This window comes from Anastrepha obliqua, chromosome 1, assembly GCF_027943255.1.
Source record: "Anastrepha obliqua isolate idAnaObli1 chromosome 1, idAnaObli1_1.0, whole genome shotgun sequence".
In the NCBI taxonomy this organism is placed as follows: Eukaryota; Metazoa; Arthropoda; class Insecta; order Diptera; family Tephritidae; genus Anastrepha; species Anastrepha obliqua.
The window spans coordinates 156,364,388-156,385,420 of NC_072892.1; the positions used below are offsets into that span (position 1 = coordinate 156,364,388).

Below are 21,033 nucleotides of genomic sequence, written 5' to 3' on the forward strand. Positions count from 1 at the left end.
TATACGCACGTTGAGTTTTTACAATTGACTTCTTTTGTTGAATGTAAATTTCAACAATTTGGGAGCGCTCGCGTGGCGTGTACTGTTCCATGGTAAAAATCTGCTTGGACTGATGCTTCCAACGCGGTATGTCATTAAGCGATCTGACGTCTCTGTCAAAAGATATAGGGTTGCCAGATGGATCCGTCGAATATTAACAACCCTTTATTTACATCTTATCGTTCCCACGATAGTCGATTCCACGTAACCGGAACGTCACGGATTATATTCGGTCAAGGACTGTCACTTCAGCACCATTAACTTTATATAAATATATGTTTATACAACAACTGGCTGTTACAACCATTGCAATCAGTTAATTTATTTGTTTACATTTTTTAACTTTATTTTTTTTAAACTTAATTAATTAATTTTAAATTTAAGTAGTTGTTTTTGCTATATTTGTTGAATGATTTTTTATCCAAATTTGTTTTATCTTATGTAATATATAATAATTTACTTTTTTTTATATTTTGTTTTGTTTTATATCTAACTTTATTTTATTGAAATGGTGTCGTATTTTATTCCATTTTGAATATTCACTTCGACGGTCACTGGTTTTATTTTGTCTCACAATTATTTTTTTAAATTATCATTCACTGTAAAAAAAGTTCCTAACCATTGGATATCCATTCCGACACAATAATTGTGAGATGAATTATTGTTATTGTTATTGCTATGTACATAATGTGGGACAACAAGGCCATTTTGACTTATATTGGGAAAATATCCTTTGCTTAAAGGATTCAGAATTTTCCAGAATTTGCAAACATTTTTTAGACAAAATAGCAAAAATCAAAGGCTAAATGATTATTTATTTCATTTACTTTTCTTTGTTCCATTTTTATTTTCCTCTTTTCTATTTTATTTTATTTGTTTTCGTTTCATTTTCCTTGGACTGTCTAAAAAAACATTCATTCTTGAACTTGTAATAAAACTCAGCTGCTCTTTTGGCTTCACTTGAACTTTTCTCTACACAAATCCTGTGCCACTGCAAGAGAGTGAATTTTATGCTCTTTGCCATGAATCTTATCGCAAACTCACCACAAATAGGAGAACTTTAGCATTCCCTGTGCTTGTGTGAATGAAAGTTCACCCTCAACACAGGCAGCTAACAGCCATTAAAGTCTCTTAGTCAGTGAGTTCGTTATTTATTTTATTTTTTATGAGAGCCTGCAGTGATGCCATGGATGAGCTCCATTTAACGCACATAAAATACCCGGACTGTTGCTGGCAGTGCTCAGTAGTCGATAAGAAATGAGCTGGACAAGTACGAAGCAATAGAAAGTCGCATACGACCGCAAAAAACGGAAAACGCGCGCGCCTTCGACTCTTCGCTTTATTCTCTGTATACTCCTCAAATTACCAACGAGCATTAAAGTTCAAAGTGGTTGTTGTTACTTAAAGGATAAAGCATCGTCACACATATACGTTTGCAACACACCCAGTGGGTACACACAGCTAAACAGATTCATACATATATGGACAGATTCACGTATATAAAAAAACATATTCACTTATCACATAACCATATCTACTACTCCTCGACTCGGGTAACGCGCGCGATGCGGGTAGGATGTGTGGCAAGCCGCAACGGTATTATCCATTGAATGCGCTGTGCAAGCGAGTAAGGAGCGAATGGCAAAGCCCACTCTACACAACACCGTCATCAATTTCAACTCATACACTCGCATAAATAGCACAGCCGTTCAGAAATACAGCGAACAACTGGAAAACTGAATAAACATTCGGAGGCGAAATGTGGAGAAAATAAAAAGTGAAAAACAAAGAAACGAAAACAAACCAAAGGATAGTGAAAAACCAAGTATCAAGGATCGGTGAAGTTTTTTGGCCTATACGTTAATAGTAACGGTAACAGCAGCAGCGGCAGCCGTAGCGTCATTAAAGGAGTAAGTGAAAGTTTCCGTGTTGAAGCTTGGGCAACGTCAGTGACAATTATTTTTTGTGTGTATTTGTGTGTGCATAGGTGTAGTGCAATGCTTGCGTGTATGTGTGTGTGCTGGTGGGCATGAGTTCATTGACTGAAAAGAGGTGAAAGCCTGCAAAAAAATGCTTCACTGCCTTCTTCGTTTCGCTTGTGCCCAACTTCCTGTTGGCTTTGCCCACATTCGTGCTTGACTGCCTGCTTGACTGAGTGACTCAGTGTGAATGTAAACAAATTTTCGTACAGAATGCATTGTGTGTGTATGTATGTATGGGGGTGTGTATAATTGTATGTTTGCTTGCGTTATGAATAAATAACTGTGATTTAAAGTTGTGATGCGCTGGCGTGCAATTTATGAACTTTGCAAGTATTCAAAAGTCGCAATAGCCAATTTCGTTGATTGGAAAATTTATTTTTACTGCATGAAAAGGAAGGATTGCTTAAGCTATAAATGAAGCAGTACTGTTTATTTAGAAAAAGCAATTTTTTGAAACTGCATAAATAGTATTTGAGATGTCAGTTTTACTCGGGAAAGCAGTTTACAGCATATGGAGCTTAATTTATTTCGGCTATAAATAAAACAAGTAAGGAGAACTAAATTCAGTCCGAAACGTACTTTATATATTCGCGCATGGCATAGTGAACTTTAATTTGTGCTGGCTGTTTTGTTTTTGGAATCAAAAAAAACTCTTAGATAATGCGAATTATAGCTTGTGACACCAGGCGGATGCACGGAACTTTAGTCTTAACATACAAAAGAAGGCAGGTATACAACAAGGATATGTTTTCTAGCCACTTCTCTCCACATCGTTTTGGATGTTGTCATGAAAAACGCCACGACATCTGGAGGCGGTATTATCTGGGGACTGCAAGAACACCTAGAGAATTTTGACTATGCAGATGACATCTGTCTTCTGTCCCACAACTATCTTGACATAGCAGCGAAGATTCAATCAGCACGAGAAATAGCTGAAAAAGCCGACCTGAAGATAAATATCCAGGATACCTAACACTGAATGCGTATAAATACAGGAAATACGCAAAATTTCTTATTTGATGGGACCTATCTCGAAGATTTACAATCTTTCTGCTACTTAGGCAGCGTTATATCGGTCACTGGACGTTCGAGCGATGATATCATAAGTCGAATGAAGAAAGCTGTGGCAGCATTTGCCTCTCTGCAAGTAATCTGGAACGCACACATTTCACGGGGCACAAAACTGTGAATTTTTAACTCACAGTAGACTTAACTTTATGGTTGTGAAACGTGGAATGCGACGTCAGCTAACACAAGCTCATTACAAGTTTTTGTAAACAGATGCCTTTGAAAAATATTCAAAATTTGCTGATCAAATATTATCTCGAATGCTGACTTATGGGCCAGAATCCGGCAGAGGCCAAAGAGAAAATGGGACCAGGATTGCCCAGATTTTACGCAGAGGAAAGGCTAACCTAATAAGGGCCATCATTGACTGGAACCCCCAAGGAAGCCGCAGACTTGGCAAACTAGTCAATACCTAGAGATGACTGCTGGAGTCTAAAATGCACGACATGCAGCTTAGCTGGAATGAAGTCAAGAGATCGGCGTAAAACAGTCCCGAATGGAAGAAATTCGTTGCGGCCCTATATTCCACTCGCATCTCCAGGAATTTTTCAAGATATAAAAAGTGGCGGCCGCTGTAGCCGAAAGGGTTGGTGCGTTGCGACCATTCGAAAGCGCACGTGTTTGAAACCCTGGTCACGAAAAACGAATTTATAGCACACGTTGTTTCCTAATGCCGCTCGCTCCTCGGCAGACAATGGGAAACCTTCAAGTGTTTTGCTGCCATGAAAAAGCTCCTCATAAAAAACCATCTGCCGTTCGAAGGCGACTTTAACTCTAGGTACCTACATTTGTCCGAAAACATCAAGACGCACACCACAAATCGGATGATTAGCTCGGCCAAACACTCAGCAGAGGGTGTAAGTACCGCGAGCGTGGTTGTTAGGCAATCTCAATAATATTTATGTCAGATCTAAATGAGATGATGATCAATACGTGTACCAAGTGTCCGTGAGTCTTCTTGAGTGGTTATCGATATAGACGTACTTACCCAAAAGTGGGGGTTACAACGCCGGTTTTCACAGCCTTAGTTCCGTCGTAAGTTATTCATAAAGAGAGAAGGATTATTAATTTTGTGCCGCCTTGTATATGTTTATACTACTCTTGATTTGTAATGTGAACTATTCTTGGGTGCAAGTTGAGCGGGTATAAAAATATGCATCTTAGGCTTAGGAATCCTGCATGTCCAGAAAAATGACTGATGACTCACACATATCCAGAGTGACGCACGTCACAGAGAGTGTGAGGATCTTGATACCCCAACCGTTGACGACGGGACTGTCCTTACGCTACTCGACCATGACGAGATGAGAATAGCGATAGCTCGGCTAAAGAACAAAAAAGGCGCGGGTGACAACGGACTACCGGCTGAGCTATTCAAAGACAGTGGCGAGAAGCTAATAAGGCGCATGGGTCAGCTTCTATAAGATTCTAGCGAGCGTATTGTGTGAAAGGCTGAAGTCCACTGTGAACCAACTGATTGAACCCTATCAGTGTGGCTTTAGATCAGATATTCACAATACGCCAGGTCTTGGAAAAAACCCATGAACAGAAAACCTACAATCTCTCCAAGCCGTTTGATACCAAACGAGGTTTCAAACAGGGTGACTCGCTGTCGTGTAACTTTAACCTGATGTTGGAGAGGGTAAAGGGGCAAAGCGAATGGGTCTGGTGGTGAACGATCACAAAACGAAGCGCCTCATATCATCAAACAGACAGTAGGCGTAATCGCGTAGCGGCACCCACATCACTGCCGAATATTTTTGTGACCTTTGCACGTTCGTGATGGCGAGTATCGCAGGCGATGGAACAATTAGCTGTATGAGCTGGTTGTGCACAAAACTTTTTAGTTAACTTTACATACGAAACGAAATTCTGGACTAAGCTACCTATATGTGAGCTGGTATGCTCTTAGATTGGTGAGCAATAAGTGAAAATGCTGGGTTACAAAGGCATTCCAATCACAGATAGATTGAAACCTGCTGAGAAAGTGAGAAGGTCTCCCTTCATAACTATATACACTATATAACATAAATATGAGGACTTTTCAGGTTTGGATTTCTCGATTTTCTTGATAAACGGATAACAAGACACTGACTAAATGTGTTTCGTCCTTTCCTTTCCAAATATAGCTGAAGGCAGACGCGTCTGACACCACGAAAATCTAACTATTACAGAAATTCTGCTTCTAGTAGTTCAGCTATTTGATCTATTTCTGCTCTTCATGGAATGTAAGCGGCTCTTTCCCATATCACTTGTGAGATAATGAAAACTCTTTTCTGTATTTTGGTTGTATAAGTATATGTATACTTATATATTTCTATAAATAGGAATAGATCTAATGTTAAGGGTGCAAACAAAAAGAATTCGACGACTATAAATGTTTATGGAGCAAACCTGCTTTTTTGACCATCATAAATAAGTTCGTTGACTGGTCTAGCATTGATGCATCGGCTTACTAAAGGGTGTTTTTTTAGAGGTTAGGTTTTCAAGATGAAATAAAATGTATATAATTTAATGTTATGGCCAAGAATTTAGCTTTATTATAAAGATAAGGGCTTGCCATTATGTTTTAAAAATGATTTCGGGCAAGTGGCCGCCGCGGCTGTTTCGAATAAATTCCAGCCGAGAGGCCCAATTTTCGATCACTTTTTGCAGCAATTGGGGCCGTATGTCAGCAATAACGCGCCGAATATTCTCTTCCAAGACGTCAATCGTCTCGGGCTTATCTGCGTAGACAAGCGACTTCACATAGCCCCACAAGAAATAATCCAGCGGTGTTATATCGCACAATCTTGGAGGCCACGCCACAGGTCCACGGCGCGAGATAATGCGCTCACCAAAAGTTTCCTTCAATAAATCGATTGTTGCGTTGGCTGTATGGCATGTAGCGAAGTCTTGTTGGAACCAAAGGTCGTCCACATCAACATCGTCCAATTCAGGCACGAAAAAGTCATTAATCATGGCTCTATAGCGCTCTCTATTGACTGTAACATTATGGCCGGCTTCATTTTTAAAGAAATATGGACCAATGATTCCCTCTGCCCATAGAGCCCACCAAACAGTGACTTTTTGAGGATGTAACGGCGTCTCAGCAATGGTTTGTGGATTATGTTCACTCCAAATGCGACAATTTTGCTTATTGACATACCCATTCAACCAAAAGTGAGCTTCATCGCTGAACAAAATTTTCTTGTGATGCGTCGCGCGAACCGAACCATTATTTTCGTAATAAATTTGCCCGATTTGCAAACGTTGTTCAGGTGTAAGTCTATTCATTATGAAATGGCAAACCAAACTGAGCATAAATCAAGTGACAGCTGTCAAAAAGACTATCTACGAAAAAAGTAGTGCCAACTTGAAAACCTAACCTCTAAAAAAACACCCTATAGTTCGTTAATGCTGATGTATGTTAGGAAAAAAAAATTAGTAAGTGGACTACTTCAGCTGCAAAGCACACTGGTAGGAAGTTAGTTGAGAAGTAATAGGGTTCACTGTACTTATGGGATAATGCTCAATCAAATTCTTACGGTGCTTGTCATTTTACCCTGCAAAATTCCGTTTAACTGTGTAAGGGAAAAATGCTTTATTATCGCAATCGTGCTTGACGAAAAATCAAATATTTGATAGGACTGGTTACGTCCTCCAAAAAAATTCTATTACGTCAATGCAGTGGTAAAACTCGTTAACCTAGAGCGGGTACATACATATATATAATAGTTTTCGGCATACGTACATTAGGGTGGGCCAACTTTTTTTGTAGTTTTTTAGTGTCTAAAATATTCTACTGGCACATAATCTCGAACGAGATGTCCATGGAAGCATAGTTAAAAAATTATACTGCAAGCTTTCTTGCGCTTAATTTTGAAACCAATTTTACTTTTTTACATTTTTTTTAATTTAAATCGAAAGTATTGAAAAAAATAATAATAATATTTTAATTTAATTCTAATTTTTTATTAGAGAAAAACCAAAATTTCGCTTTGACTTCTACAAAACACAAAACCGCACTTTGACCGAACATTTCTTCAACCTTTTTTTGTATTTGGTTTTTTTTTTGTATTTTGGTTTTTTGTATTATTTGAATGTTTTGTTTTTTCGTATTCAAAATGTATAAACGTTTTGTTTTTGTAATACTTTTTGAATACTGTTAACAAAGCGCACATTTTTTCGGGGGAAGTGGCTAGTGAGCCATTATTCAGTGTAGGTCAGCTAAAAATCCCGAAATATCTTTTGCCTTTGCAACAAAATTTGCATTGAAAATAAATTACTTGTACTCAAAAATTTCTGCATACAATTTCTTGCAAACAAAAAAGTTTCATAAAATATTTCAAAACTTTGTTTGGCTGGAACCCTCTGCCGCGCTTATGAGGTTTAATACCAAACATTGCGACTTTTTTGTTCAGAATTACCAGTATATTAGATTAGATCAGATTTGTAGGGGTTGGACTACTCCAAGCACTCAGTAAGGAAACCATTGTGCTACACCCGGATAGAATTCAGTAGAAAAAATAAAGATAGAAAAGCTAAAATGTGGGTGGTAAAACGGAAAAATTAGTTTGAGGTCACTCTTCCTCAAATCTCTTGGATTCATTGATAAATCTTAAGAGATCCGGAAGAGGTTGAGTATGAACCTTATCTGTACTCAGTATATCGCAACATAGTATCCTAAGTCTGATTCTGGAAAACGCCGTACAGCTAAAGAGAAAATGCTCTGCAGTGTCGTCATACTCAAGACAGGATAGGCAAATCGGGCTGTCGTCGACCCCATAGCAGCCATATGCTGACCAAAAGGCGTTGTGCCCTGAGATTGCACCAACCAGTACTCTCAGGTCCTCTCTGCTGAGTTTTAGGAGAAAGGTCGCTACTTTCCTGTGTGATTCTCTCACAAAGCACTTGGCTACTCAGTACGAGTTCAACCCAGACCAACAACATCTGTGGGTAGACCTCATAAAGTCGTCAATCCATAGTTGAATCGATGCGGAATTGACACCTAGAAAAGGTTCAGGGCCTAGTGGCATACTTGCAGAATCTTCACTAGCCTAATTCGTTCCCTGTAATACCACAATGTCCAGGTCCCCAAATAAGACTAACTTTGTTGTGTTTTGCAACACTTTTCAGTTTTGTCTTACATTCACCAGAATTACCTGTACAATAGTTCGAACGCCAAAACAAAGTTGTTTATTTATTTTTTTTGTTGTATAAATTGACCCGCCCTAACTGACATGCAAATTTCCTATTGTATACAAATAAATAAACCAATATTAGCAACCTATTTGTGGCCTTAATACGCCCATAACTGCAGTCTGAATTGATAGTGAAAATACTCGAATTGCCTTGAATGGTCTTGAGTTCAAGTGATTTTGTTTTCTATTTCAGTTCGAGTGTATGCATGTATGTTTGTACATATGTATGTGCAGTTGTATGATTTATTTTCTCATGAATTTTTTCACAATTTTGTGTCGAAGCAAATGATGCAGACACGCGCTGGTATCAAAGAAATTTAGCTGAATGCATATTTGTGTGCGCACATACGTAAATATGTATATTTATATATTTGTTTTTGTATATCAAATATCTTTCAAAAGTATTGCCTATATATCAGTAGCCAATAATTGCTAGACGGTACCTTTTTTATGTATTCTTTGACATTTATCAAGTCGACAGATGCCGAGTTTTATACTATAGAACAGAGCGTTAAATTATTGAAACTTCTTACGAAAATGTTTGATCTTTAAGAAAAAAGTAACAAACAAATCTCATGATTTTTTTAATCGAAATAATCGTCCGAATGTTGCTGAACAAATTTCAAGAAACTGATTCTGTTGAGAATAGAAAATGGCCCAGCAGATCAAAAACTGCGCCTTCTGTTGAGAGTATTGCTGCTGTGGTTGTTGCTGCTGTAGCAGCATAAATTTTCCCCATACATATTAATGGAATGCTGTTGTAGTCAGTCCTTGGCCGAAAATAAAAGCGGTTCGTTCCGATTACGTAGACCGACTTTCGTGGGAACGAATTGCTGCTGTGGCGCAAAGTGTTGCTGAAAAGCATTCAACTTCAATATCTCGATGTTCTTAACAATTAGATATTCACGCATCGACGGTTTAGCGGATTTTACCTGTAGAAGTGCTTATGGTGGGCATTCCAAATGTTGTCGATTGTCACACATAATTGTTAAGAGCCGTAATTTTAATAGAAATAGTGAAACCTGAAAGAATCTAAATTTTTGCTTGCTTTATTTTATAATAAAATTTAGGCGCACAATTTGAAAGACCCCTTATATATAGTAATATAATTATATAACACTACGTGTCCCAAGTTCCTAAAATTCGGTTTATTTCAAATTTATAAAATATTGCATAACTACATTTGTCCTCATGTTACTTATTTATCCTCTTTGTTACTTCTCATGGCGATGATTCCAACCTCAAAGGAAGGATGACTTGGCCCAGCTAAGGCTAGTAACGCTCTGGAAAATTCCCTGAAAACTTCCGTTGAAATTCAAAGGATAATTAAAACTGATTAATTAGGAATTCTAAAGCTTTAACTGAATTGCAAAAGAACTAAATGAAATCTTACCTTATTTTGGAAATTTTCATATTTTTAAAATACTTGCAGAATGCCAACAAACGTTACTATTTTATTTATTTATTTAGCCTGAGAATTTACAATCGAACAGCACAAAGTAGCCTAGAACTAATTATATATATATATATATATCAGATATATATGTATATAAGTATAGTGTACTCTCTGTTAGGCGGGCACCTAAGGGACTGAAAAAGGTGACCGCTAATGGGAGGTGTCCGCTTAAGAGAGGTCTCCGTTAGGATAGAGCACACTTTATAAGTAAAGGATGGTTAAGTTTCAAAGGCCGGCGTTGATTTTGAATAAAATACAATTTTTTTCCAAATTATTGTCATTTCTCCTTATTATGATAATTCTGGTATGGCTCAATTACGCATGGAACAAAATATCGGCCATCGGTCGGTTGATGTCATAATGGTATCAAAACGGTACTTTGGAGCTACTTGGAGAATGCCAGAATGATACCTCAACCATTTCACTTACCAACCTAGAGGGTTATGACTGTACAGTTTCACTAAAGTTAAAAAAGCGTAGAACGAATTTAAGAACCATTTTTGGAGCACTCATTCAATCCTACTGATGGAGAGCTGATTGGCCGGTTTCCATATAAAAACAATTTAACGCAGTTGTGGCCTAAGAAATGATGTAAAGAAAAGCTTAAAGGCACACGAAATAGAGAATTTAGAGGCATTCGGCCTTACAAGACCTAGTATGGAGTTGGACTGCGATGTTATATGGGTGATATGCCTCGTAAAAGTGTACCTAAGATAGTGTTTAAAATTATTCCAAGATTTTTAATTGCACTAGCGTTCTTAAGAACAGAAAATGGCGATTGACCGAAATTTGAAGGCAAAATGTTTTTCATTAACTCTGTATGGCGTGTTATGATGATTGTTTTTCGGAACCCACAACAAAAAGAAGGGAAAATTAAGTTGGCGGCTCATAGAAAGACTCGCATACGTCAATATGACGTTGCCGGAAATACCCGGATTAATGTTATCCATTACATCAACCAAGATGGTCTCATAAAGCCAAAATATGCCCGCGGAGTTACCACAAGGAAGAATTAAACAAAGAAAGAAAAGAAGATTTCTCTACCCTTGACGCTCTGGTGTAGCATTTTGTTCTTCATCAGTGAACGACTCGAAGCACTTTTGTCAGATCATCCTAAGCTATAGCCTATCGAGTTCTGTACACACACATAATATGCGTTCCCTGGTTTTCTCCTTTGCCATTCATTCCTTTTGACACTTACATGGTCCAATTTGATGCAATGCTACTACAGCCCGCCAAAAAAAAAAAGTTCTCAACATTTTGACTATTTACTTATTTTTTTTTTTTGAATTCTAATTACTTTTCTTTATAAAAATAAGTTCATTCTATGACAAAGAACAGATTAATCCAAGTTTCACGCTACAAAATTTTTAAGAGATCGTAAAACTTTCATCAAAATTTAAAGTTTTTTAATCGGATTTGATAATTTGGGTGCACAGTTTTGTAGCCCATTATATTTTACTACAACAAAGTGCAGGCGTGAAGCGGCTCAAGGCTCTTGTAAGTTTTTAATAATTTTTTCCCTGATGGTGATGTGTATTTTCTCCAAATCTTTTATACTATAAAGGTGAATGTTTGTACGTTGTCCGCGCATCACTACGAAACCACAACACCGAATGACGTCAAAATTTGTATGCATTCATATTTTCACCCAATGAAGGTTATAGGCATGTTTTTATGATTTAACTCTCTTCCCTCAGCCGCCAGGCCGCGCCACTACTCTCATTCGTCACTAAAAATCGAATATTTGCCAAATGCAAAGTTCAAAAACGGTTTGAGATAGAAAATTAATAAAAATAATTGTGCTTGATATTTTTCTGATTGATTGTTAGATTTTATTCAACGAGGCATAGCAACGGATGCTGGGTATTGTAATATTATGGTTATTAATAAAAAAATATTTTCTGTGAAATTATTGTTTGTCATTCTTTTATATACATATCCTAAATCCCTCAAAACTACTCCTACGCGAGCGGGGCCGCGGGTTAAAGCTAGTAAAAAATAAATTTCAATCCAACAACCATTCAAGTGCATGCAAAACAGCTTATGATGATTCGTTGTGTTGGTCTGCAAAACATGAACTTATTTTTTCTAAAATCCGGCTACCGAGCGTTGGCAGTAGAATAAATGATGCAAGACTTCGTTTTCTCGTAAAACAATTCGAAGCCACAAATAACACCCTCGAAAACATACACAAAAAAGTTATCACTCGCAAAACACAAATGAGAATAAAATCAGCATCAAACAAATCGTTTGAGTACAAAAAAGAAAACTTCAATGCTCTTTACTGAGAGAAAAGAGTTATTGAAACTTTTCCGCACTGGCTTATTAGCCCTACGTTATTCGAAAATGCCTTATTCGAATGCCTTCTATACCATTGCATCCATCAGAAACTCACTTATTGCGGCTCGAAATAAAGTCAAATTAACGTGGGTTGCGGGTTATGCGGGAATATTAGGGAACGAAATAGCCGAGGCTGCTACGAAAAGTGCCATCAAATTACCTACACTAAGTTTTAATTATCTTTGCAGAAGAGATTTGAACAACGACGTCAAGAATAGTAGACTCAACATCGATCTCTTAGAATGAGTATATGAGGCAATTTTTTTATATAATATTTATTTCATCCTCTCCATTGTGAAACATTAAATCCAAGGAGACTGCATCCAACCTACCCTGTAATCTTGCCCTCTGACATTCTGAGGCCTTATATCCGTCTTAGACTTCGCCCAACAATATTCTCTCACTGTCACCCCCTTACTCGAGGGAGCCCATCTTCTTGCTCATTGTGCGGCGGAACAAACACAGTTGACTAATTGCAGTCTTTATGTACGAACACAACGGCATCAGAGTGCGCTGACAGCATTAATTTATTCACGGCCTTACCCATACCTAATAATTAGTTTATAATTACCAAAATGACAAGAAAGCTCTTAATGCAATTTAGAGTACATAAAACACATTCTGAACAATTTACTAATTTATGTCTCAATTTTTATGAGAGCTAACAATTTAAGATAATAAGTAATTTATCACAAGAAGGACCAAAATCCTAATAGCCAGTTCGATTTTTTTCAATTTATCATGTATTTAATTGGTGTATAAATTTTTATAAATTAATAAATAAATAAAATTTCCTAAACTAATAACAAAGTCCTTAGTACAAATTTGAGATTTTCGTACAGATTAGCTGAGACAAAAATGATCTAGTGTTCTTCAAAAGAGGACAGTAGGTGTTCTTGCATTTTTTTCTGTTTTTTAGTAGTTATGGCGGCCGCGTCCATTCGGCTACGTGCAATGGTGCGTGACTACCATTCAGGAGTGCCCAGGTTCGAATCCCTGTGCACCAAACAGCAAACTGTCATGAAAAATCATTTGCCAATCAAACTCGGCTTAAAACTCTAGGTCCATCCATTTGTGGAACAACATCAAGACGCACACCATAAATATTAGAAGGAAGAATTCGGTCAAACACCTAACAGAACTGTACGCGCCAATTACAGGATCCGTCACTCGAAGTGTAACCAATTAAAAGGCCATACATTTTGTTTGGAAAATTACTTTTATTCAACTCAAAGTAAGAAAAGTGTGAAAATAAGGAAAAATTAAGAATCAATTTACTTTTCCTCCATATGACTACCTTTTGCCTTGACTATGGCCTTGAGACGGTCCAGAAACGAATCGCGAGCTGCCTGAATGTGACTTGCAGGTAGTTTGGCCCACTCGCGGTCAATGGCTTTTTTCAGCGCCTTAAGACTGGAGAATCATTTAGTTCGGATCTGATTCTCCAAAATGTCTCAAAAAGAATAATCCATTGGATTCGCGTCTGGCGAATTTGAGAGCCATTGTGTGGACGTTATGAAGTTCGGAACGTTGTTTTTTATCCATTTTTTTGGTTCACTCGAGCTTTGTGAGAATGTGTAGAGTGCTGTTGAAACGTCCGTGGTCTGCCACCGAAATATAATATTTGTATGTCCACGGCCTCAAAGCACCCTCCAGAATACTTTTCCTATAATATTTCGCATTTTCATTGACGCCAGGCTGGATGAAAACGATTGGAGAGCGCCCATCTGCGGTTACTGCGGCCCAAATCATTACCTGTGGCGGGTGCTGCCTCCTGCTGGGCAATCGATGACTCAAATTCACGTACGAGCGGTCTGTCAAATAAACCCTATCGTTTTTGGAGTTTACGAATTGCTCAATGTGAGAAATTTTCTTGTCAGAAAACACAATGTTCGGAAATCGACCGCTTTTGGCCAAGCGAAGCAACTCCTTCACTCTCTGAAGTTTGACTTGTTGCTGCTTTGGTGTGAGTTCTTGCGGCTTTTGGATCTCGTAAGACTTGACTTTGAGATCATTTTTCAGTATGCGGCACATGCTACTGCCAAATATTTTCAGTTCTTCTGCCATTTGATTGGCACTTCGTCGTGGATTTCACTCAAGTCGCTTCTTCACTTTCTGAACCATTTCACTTGACGTTGCAGTCTTTTAATGACCACCTCCACCACGCTTTACGATGCTACCAATATCATTGTAACCAGTAACTTTACTTACTTTAAGGTGATTGAGCTCTTTAACAATCGCTGGTTGTGATTTTCCAGCCACATATTATATAATGCTCGGCGGTCTGAAGTTGGTTATACTTCGCATGCCAAACGCTGTATTTATTTATTTTATGAGGCAGTTCTTCCACAAGAACTCTTAATTTTTCACCTTGAAAAGGGTTCATTAAACCATCATCCAAATACTCGCTTTCCTTTATTTGATTTATTCGCAGACTTCGTAATTAAATAGAAGACTAAACAAGCACTCCTAGAGAAATAACTAATTACACTTTGTAATCTGTTTGCCAAAGTAATTAAGAAATTATTTGTTTATCTTTGCTACTTAAAGAGCTAATAAGTTTATACTCGTAGCTACTTAATAGCTCAAAGCTACTAGAAAAGTCGAAAGCGATATTCGTAATTTGGCTGGCATCGAACAAACTTTTAAATGGGATAAGTGAATTCAAATTGATGTTCAGCTTTAAGAACTTTGCAGAAGGGAGAGGGGAAAAATGTGTAGCTCACTTAATATGCGAAAATTTGCCGCAGATGCTTTTTCACACCACAATTTATTCTCGTATATTCATGGCAGCTACCAAGAATAAATTCCCATAATCCCTTTCCCTCTCTTTCGCTCTTTCTGTACATATCTATACATATACATACATATCTATATATAAGTATACACTCAAGTGTAGGTCCTGCACACCTGCTGATTCAAGGTCAACAGAAGTGAACGCCGAATGCTGGGTATTTGACGTGGTTTTAAAGCGGATTATTCGGGTGGTTGTGCTGCCCATTCCAATGAAAAGCCAATGCCTGTCAAATTCAACGAAAAGTGATGAAAAGCCAACATGCTCGTTATTATTGAAGTATGTGTGTAAATGTGTATGTTAAACATTCTGTACAGCTATGTTGAATTTCGGTATTTTCTGAATAATTTCATTTCTATGGCAGAGTTGAAAAAGAATGCGAATAAATGCGGTTGGCAGGTGGCAGGTGGCATAAAAAGAAGAAAAAATACAAGTTTTGTTCTTTACTTACAAACAAAGGGTCTTTCAAAAGTGATGCCTAGATGTTAATAGTGAATAATTCTAAGACGGTACCTTTTTTATGTCATCTTTGGTATTTTTCAAGTAGACAGATGTACTATTTTACGCGTTAGTACAACGCTTTAAAATTACAGAAATTTATTATGGTCGATCTTTAAGAATAACATAACGCAGAATTTGTGATTTTTTTCTGGGAAACAAGCGTCCGAATGAGTTGCTAATTCAAAGGTTGGTGAAAAAATTTCAAGAAACTGGTTCTGTCGAGGACTGGCCGACCAAAAACTGGACGTACTGTAGAGAATATTTTTGTTGTAGCTCAAAGTGTTGTTGAACAACCATCAACAACGATATCTCGACGTAGTCAACAGTTAGACATTCATTAATCGACTGTTTGGCGGATTTTACCTGTATACCTTCTGATGGTGGAGGTCATGTTTCATTCGAAAACCTGAAAGAATCATAAATTTATACAATTAGAAAAGAAAAAAATTTATAAAAAGAAATTTGGGCAAAAAACAAAAAAAAAAACATGAATTTAAAATGTATCTTCCGAAACGCCAAATATATATGCATATATACGGCAGGAACGACTAAGCTGGCACTCTACAAAACGCTCATCGTTCCCGTCCTAATAAAAGGTTTTCCAATAAAAGGTGTTAAAGGTGAATGGATTGCGCCATCAAGAGATGGTTAACGATTTTTTATGGTCGGAATTGGATGGTATTGATCTGGGCAACATTTATTTTCAACAAGACGACGCTACGTGCCACACAAGCAACGAAACCATTGATCTTTTACGGGAAAAGTTTCCGGACCGTGTTATCTCTCGAAGAGGTGATCACAATTACCCACCGAGATCTTGTGATTTAACACCTTGTGACTTTTTTCTTTGGGGCCACGTGAAAGAGAATGTCTACACCAACAGCTCAGGGTCGATTCAAGACTTCAAAGATGGAATTCGTGAGTCTATCGAGGACATAGAGCAGCCACTTTGCAATTCGGTTATGGAAAATTTCATAAAAAGGATATTATCCTGCAAGCGTGGTCGTGGTGGTTATTTGCCTGATTTATTTTCCACTATTAATTTCTTTCTAATGAAATAAACATCCGATAATTTATATTGAAAAATAGCATTTTTCATTTAATATCAAAGCAACACCTCTTATTGGAAAACCATTTATATGGCGCAGAAGCATGGCTGATGTCAACAGTGAATGAAAAAGTTTTGGGAGTCTTCGAGAGAAAAATTTTACGTAAGATCTTTAGCGAAGTTGGAGGAACAGCGAGTTGTATGAGCTTTATAGGGACATGAGCATAGTTAAGCCTGTAAAAATATAGCGGCTACGCTGGCTTGGCCATGTCAAAGAAGACGCTCCAGCGTGGCGAGTTTACGACAAGGTACACCAAAAAGGAAGGCGTGGAAGAGGAAGACCACATCTCCGTTGGAAAGACCTAGTGTTGCAGGACCTGTCTTTGCTCAATTGGCACCAACGAGCGCAGGACAGAAACAGCTGGCGCGCCATTTTGGACTCGGCCAAAACCCATACACAGTTGTAGCACCACATAGGTTAGGTAAGGTTAGGTTGAAGCGGTTGTCCACTGTGGGACCCACTCCAGCTCATGGGACATGTGATGCCGCGTGGGGAACTAGCGCTTATCCCTCCTAAAACCAATGCGTACTTTTCAGCAATTTTGTACGATCCTTAATTCTGAATTTGCCGAGATCTTCCAATTCATTAAAGAATTATCTTCTTAAAATGGCGAGTCTACCGCTGGATACAGCAGGACAGTGACACAAAAGGTGCGGGACCGTTTGTTCCTCGCCCTCGTCTAGACCTTTTCTGCAAAAGTCATGTGTTTGCATACCCATTCTCTGGGCGTGCCTACCGATTGGGCAGTGCCCCGTAATAACTGAACTCAGTGTGCAAAGACTGTGCTTATCTCTTCTCAGCTTAAGTTCCGTGCGCGTAGCATTGAGAGTTGTCCACAGCAGTCGGGCGGTTTTGCAAGTGGCTTCATTAAAGATGGCGTAATTCATTCGCTACTCTAACAATTTCTTGCCGGATACGTAGCTTACATGTTTGCAAGGGTATACCTATGTATAGCATCGTCTATGTACTCATCGGGCAATTAGGTGCCGAGATTCGCTAGTTCATCGGCTCTGCAATTCCCCTCAATTTCATAATGGCCAGGAATCCATGTTACCTTTAGATGAAATGACTCAGCTATCTCATTAAGAGATGCGCGGCATTTCACGGCTACCTTATAGGTTGTCGACTGTTTTGGGAGAGATTTTATCGCCGCCTGGCTATCCGTAAAAAAGTAGATATCATCTCCAAGTATCGCATCACACTGAACCAGTGTCACGGTTTTCATTATTGCCATCAGTTAAGCCTGAAAACGGCCGCCGTAGCCAAATGGGTTGGTGCGTAACTACCATTCGGATTTCAGAGAGAGAACGTAGGTTCGAATGTCGGTGAAATACCAAAATGAAGAAAAAAGTTTTTTCTAAAAGCGGTCGCCCCTCGTCAGGCAATGGCAAACCTCTGAGTGTATTTCTGCTATGAGAAAGCTCCTCCGCAGTTCGGAGTCGGCTTAAACGACAAATCTTCCTTCAGAAGATAAATGTTAAACTAATTTTTTCCCTCCAATTTTATTTTTTAAATAGTTATTTCTCCTTAACACGACAGTTGCCTAAAAAAATCCAGAGCTAACAAATGCGAAAATTTATTTACAAAACGTAAACAATCACTGGGTCGTACACAGTTTGGGTTCAAACAAGCTATGGTAACGCGCGAATCTTTATTCAGCCTTCAAACAAAAGAGTGAAGCCGTTCAGAGAGATATTTTTATATTGTTCATTGACTATGAAAAGGTTTTTGATAAGGTACCGCTCACAAAACTAAATATTTGACATTTTAAGGCAAGTGGACATAGATGAAAAAAAATTGAGGTGATTTTCCAACTCGCATTGGAACCAAACTGCGAGCGTGAGACTACAAAATGATGTGACGAGTGATATTTCAATCAAAAGAGGAGTTCCCGAAGGATGTGTTTTTTCACAAATGCTCTTCAATTTATGCTCGAAATACCTATTTTAAGAAGCTTTGGCATCAGTCAACTTAGAAATAAAATTCAACGGCAAAATAATAAGTAATATACGATTTGCCGACAACATAACAATATACGCTGGCAAAATTAATGACCTGGAAGGACTCGATAAAGAAGTCAGCGAAAAAAGTCTGCAATACGGCTTCAGTATTAAGACCCAAATAACTAAATTCCTGGTTGTTCATCTCTGTGACAATCCGATCCAAAGAGTAACGCGATTAAAGTGCCTACAGTCTGTGTCAGAAAAAAGTTTTTCTATGTGTTTTTCTGAGAGCAGTGACTTTGATGATGTGGGACGGTAGGATATGTTCGCCTCCTTCAGTCGACGTTCGATGGTGTTGATACTCACATCTATTCCACTTTTTCTCTTTTAAAAAGTTGGACGATCACTTTATCCTGCTTTTTTGTAGTCACTCGCTTCAAGCCGCGCTTGGTAGGTGGACTAAATGCTTCTGATATCACTGCACGTAGAATACTATGAGAAGCCGGATTAGCAGCTCACTGCTTACGCAAAAAATACTCGTGACTCCAAAACATAAGGAAACACGTTTGGAATTTGCAAGAAAACATGCTAGCTGGGCAAATGGCAGGCGGCGTTTTATTTTATGGACTACCGAGTCTAACATAGTTTTGTGTGCCGCCATACCATTAATCATTAAACATGGGGGCTCAAAAATAATGGTATGGAGATGTTTCTCATATAATGGTGCGGCACCACTCACAAAATTGATGGTATAGTGGGCACCAATATTTATGTGGAAATAATGCAGAATGTTATACTGCCGAATTTCAGAGAGAAAATGCCAATAAAATGGGTCTACCAGCAGGGTAATGATGCTAAACACACAAGTCGGAAAGCCAAGAATAGGTTTCGCGCAAATAAAATTGTAGAAAATCCGTGCAGGTCTTAAAAATAGCTTTTTCTTTTTCCTTGTTCACTCCTCCCGGGAGCATAGAGCCTCGACAAGACTCTTCCATTGTGCATGGTTCTGGACTGTTGGTTTTGCACCGTCCCATGAGATGTCGGCATCTGTTAGTTCGCGCAACATCGACCTTCTCTAAGTGTTTTTGGCCGACCGTGACCTTTGCTCCCTTTCGGGTTCCAGTCCAGCGGCAATCTGGTGACGCTATCTGGTGGTTTTTTTAATGTGTGACCTTCTCATCGCTACTCTCTGCGTTTGATTTGCCTAAGAATGAGTTCCTCATTCGTTAATCTCCACAGTGCGTGGTTACTGATGGTGTTTGGCCAGAATATTCTGCAGATGATGCGGAGGCATTTGTTGACGAAAGGTTGTAGCCTCTGTGTGATGCTGCTGGAGATCAGCCATGTTTCACTTCCATACAACAATACTGACTTCACGCGTGAGTCGAATATTCGTAGTTCAGTGCGCCTGGAGATTTTCGAACTCCCCCAAACTGTATTCATTCGCCGAACGCCGCCCTTGCTTTGTTAGTTTGCAGTTGATATCTTCATCTTCACCACCATCTGGCGTGATGATGCAGGCGAGGTAGCAAAAGCTTTCAACGAATTCAACGGGGCGTCCGTCAACGAATAAATGCCAACAATATATTAAGAAAAAAGATAAATTCAGTGGTTAAGTTAGAAATTATTTCATGTTGAACATTACTTAAAAATTCGTCCTCCAAAAGTTATGTATTTAAAAAAAAACAATATTCCATTCATTCATTAAACACACTTTTTGCATTCTATTGTATGTTAAGCTTAAACTTATCAATCTAGTAAAAAGAGATCATATGAATCGTGCAATAAAAAGTTACAAATTTTGTTGGCAGGTCTCACTAAGTGGCTTAGAGCATTGGAGGCAAAATGGCTTTAAGCAATTGCAGCAACAAAATCTATGATAGTTACTCTTTTTATTTTTGGCGGACCAACAGTGCAAAGTTTTCTTCCAATCTATGAGTTAGATCGAATGGTTGGTGGGGGAGGGGGAAGATCTTTACCGAGTACCCTGTTTATCGTCATTTTTAGTTCTCTTGGTAATCTTTCATTATACACCCGAAATTCCATGTGATCTAACGCCAATTCTCCTGAAAGATTGAGTAAAAAAGTTTTTCTTCTCATTTTATCAGCACTGTCTGAACACATTTGATTCAAAACAAAGCTATTAAATAATACCAAACATATCTATTAGTCTTCGGAAAACTGCCATAGGCTAACGACGAGTTTTACGGCTGCTTGAAAATATCGAATATTTTGTGTCAACTTCGTCGACTCCTGTTGTTGTTGTTATAGCAGTATCTTCGCCCTGTCAGTGTAGTGTAATTACCGGTCGTCTTCGTCTAGCTCATCTAACGGTAGGCCCAGGAAACTAGCTGTTTCGTTGGGTCCAGAGGGAGAGAGGTGTTAGATGAGTGGGTTTGATGGGGCATGTGAAAATGTGGTTAGTGTCGTGCGGGGTGCCTTCACATGCTGGACATATGTTTAGTATGTCGGGGTCGATTCTGGATAGGTTGGAGTTTAACCTGCTACAGTATCCAGAACGTAATTGTGCCAAGGTTACGCGGGACTCTCGGGGAAAGCTGAAGCTCTTCGTCTGCAATAGGTGGTGGTTGGACTCCGATAACGGCATTCGGAGG

At 38.5% G+C, this 21,033-nt stretch overlaps 1 protein-coding gene across 1 annotated transcript in view; it reads left to right on the plus strand.

Annotated features, from left to right (window-relative positions):
• Positions 1-1,347: 1,347 nt before the first annotated feature.
• LOC129253271 (uncharacterized) overlaps positions 1,348-21,033 on the plus strand; it is a 31,950-nt gene continuing 12,264 nt past the window's right edge. The window contains exon 1 of the mRNA XM_054891574.1: positions 1,348-1,949. The gene's annotated coding sequence lies outside the window, so the exon portion shown is untranslated. The remainder of the gene's footprint in view (positions 1,950-21,033) is intronic.